The sequence below is a fragment of the Helianthus annuus genome, chromosome 4 (assembly GCF_002127325.2).
Source record: "Helianthus annuus cultivar XRQ/B chromosome 4, HanXRQr2.0-SUNRISE, whole genome shotgun sequence".
NCBI lineage: Eukaryota > Viridiplantae > Streptophyta > Magnoliopsida > Asterales > Asteraceae > Helianthus > Helianthus annuus.
The window spans coordinates 157,462,203-157,465,632 of NC_035436.2; positions in this window are offsets into that span (position 1 = coordinate 157,462,203).

Sequence of the window (3,430 nt, forward strand, 5' to 3'; positions counted from 1 at the left end):
TAGTAGTCGGATTTTGGTGTAATGTAATGGGATATCATCTGGCTAACGTTTGGTTGCCCAGGTGAAATGGAATAAAATTTTTGTTGATCTTTAAAAAAAAAAATATTAATGATTTTTTATATAACTTTAGTTAAAAAAGGATTGATTGTTAAAAAAAGTGAATGTGTGTTGGGAAAAAAAGGGGAGCATTGATTGGGGAAAAATAGGGAGAATTGAATGCAGAAAATGAGGTGGGCGTGAGGGTGCTGTCGCGGTAGACACGCCGGCTGTCCCGTGTCCTTCCTGAAACCCATCACGACCATGCTTCGGTTTCATCATGTCTATGTTTTGCATCATAATTCTATACCCGTGTGTAGTTGTGTACTCATCAAACCAGTTTCAATAAATGCATAGTGTTAAAAGATAAAATCAGTAACGAATCTATGAATTTCTTTCTAGTCGGTTTATATATAGATTTTCACAAAAAAAACATCTATAAATTATATATAAGTTTTTACTAAAAATTGCAAACTGAGTGGGTTACGGACTTACGGAGAACCTGATAATAGTGGCTAGATCCGCCCTTGGATAAAATACATATAACTTGTTTTTGAACGAGGTGAAATAAAAATAAAATAGATAATAACAAAAAGACGACCAGCTACAAGCTACAAACTGGCCTATAAAGTAAAAAATTTATCTAATACATAGCTAAGAACCAAACACCAATTGTAACCCATACACATATGTTGAAATAACAACATATCCCATAGAACATAAGACTTGATTCTCCATTTAACTAGATAGGTGGACAACGTTATAACTGATTAACTCAAATGATGATGGTTCAAGAATACTCATTCGAACATGTTATGTAGGCGATTCCTGATCCAATTTGATTTGAAGAACATTGTATTCCAGTAGTATTCCTGAAAAAAAATATATGGTTTTTGGTTGTTTAAGATTTTTTATTTATTTAGTTTCATAGTTTTTTTTTTTTTGTTGTTTATGATTTTCAATTATTTTCACCAAAGAAAATTGTGACATCTAAATTTTTAATTACATCTTGTTCCTGAGTTTACTAAAGGAAAAAAAAAGCAGAAAAGCGGAATTTTGGAGAGAAGAAACGGAGGGAAAGGAAACCATATAATTTCATTTTATGTTTCTAGGTGTGAGATAAATAAAATGATAAAGTAAGGTATACTTTTATAATTACACTCTAGTTGTGTTTTGTAACATGTTAAGTGAGGGCAAAATGATAAATGGTAAAACCTTATGTTTATCTTTTTTTTCCACTTCTTTCCATTTCCTTCAATTAAAAAATATTATAGAACACAAATATTTTTTAGTTCCTTTCACTTCATTCCATTAATCATCAAAAATTTTACCAATAACAAAGCTATGGCAGGACCTTGAGAAAAGTAAGATGTAGACAGCATTACCTCTACCCCATAGGAATATAGATATTGCTTCCAATGAGACCCCCAGCTTGATAATAGCTTTGCATCAAGCCTTAGACATAAGACACATATCAATCAGGACAAAGGCCGATTAGTGCATGTACCCCTTTGTCTTTCGGCTATCAATGCCACCGCATGTTGCATAATTAACCGTCCACCGCTTTTACCATTATTTTCACGAAATTAGTAAAATAACGTTAAAATTAGTGGAATTTCACTCCCCCCCCCCCCCCCCCAGCGACCACACATATATACATTATATATACACGCCGCAAGCGTGGCATCAAACTACCTAGGCTAAGGCCTAAGGATACCAAAAAACAAGGGCCTCAATTTTTTTCCTTTCATATATTAGACTTGTTTTTGACCCATTTATTACTTGCGGTCTTTTGAGGTATCAATGTGAAATCGATTGCGGATTCAGGCATTGAGCAACCGTAAATATATCACTATATACTAATTAGTTTTGCGAATTGAATGGTTGAATCTATAATATTTGCGATTTTGATTTGGTATTGACGATTCCATTGCTATTTGTTTAGGGTTGTCAGGTATTCAAGAGTCAAAAAAGGGATTGGACAATTAATATTTGTATTGTTAATTTGTTGGCTTGGAAGACGTACACTACTTAGGTTAGCTATAGAAAATGGTTGATTTTTGATTTTCTTTATACCAATTCGATAAGACCCTGACTTTATAGTTTGCTTAGGGCCTTTAAAAATGTTGTATCGGTACTGCTACATAGCAAAACTTGAAGTTTTAAATACGAAAATATCGTAGATATCTATTTATATACGCTAATATTCTTTTCGGTAAATTCCCATGGAGTTTGCCATAAAAAATGTCAAATCTTGGGAGACAACAAAATTATGAAGAGCTGCATATATTACTTTCGATGCAACATGTTATCTCATTTTCTGGTTACTCCATGCAACATGTTCTTTTATGAACTTTCGATCTATGTAATTTTGGTGGACCCAATTTGTCACGTTGATGGGTTGAAGAGTTTATGTTGGCTAGTTGAGTCATTAAACCGAAGGATGATCCTTATATTTATCCACGTCAAGACATCAATCATAACCTTGACACATTCGTCAACCTGTTTAATTAAGCAGGTCAACTTATCAACCAGTTTACGACATGTTTAACCCGGTTATTGCAACACCTTTAACCTGTTTAAATAAACGTGTTTAACAGGTCAACCCGACACGACCCATTTAATTGCATAAGTTATGTGTGACAATCAAAAAACTTAATTATATTCATGTCGTGTCAGGAACTGTCACCCCCATAAAGATCTTACTCAATTTGACTCACCACTGAATATGGGGCTGTTTGGGATGGTTTCACATCTAAGTTTAAACGTGTAACAACCCCATATTCACTTTCCTCTTTGATTAATACCTCTTGTTTGTTTTAATATTATATAGGAAGATAGTAAAAGGATGTACATCTATTCATCTTGTACAAAAATCTAAACTCGAAAAGTATCTAGTTTAACTCATTATATTGTATTATTGTAACACATCCAAGATTAGGTTACATGCGGTTAGTTAAGTATAGTTTGTTAATAGCTATATTAAATGAAGACGGGCTAAGATAACATAAAACTATAAAAATTACTTGTGTCGGCAACTAATGGTCCAATGACATGAACATCACTACTAGTATTTAGTATTATCATTCCAACTTGGATGTTGCACAAGTATAGGCGTGCACGTAATCAACGTATCATAGATCTAATATTTCCTTGAATAAATACGAAAAACTAATCAAATAAGACACGGGTTAAGTGAAATGACGGGTCGGTTTCAACTGATGTAACGTCGATTAAATTCATTATACTGTCTTAAGTCATCTTATTTGGAAGAAAGGATATGATTAATATGTTAATACAGTTTAGGGGTGTTTATGTTTCGGTTTAAGATGGTAAAGTAGCCTGATGACTCAATCATCTCTTTGGTTTCAAAGTCATTTTTTTAAATTTTAAT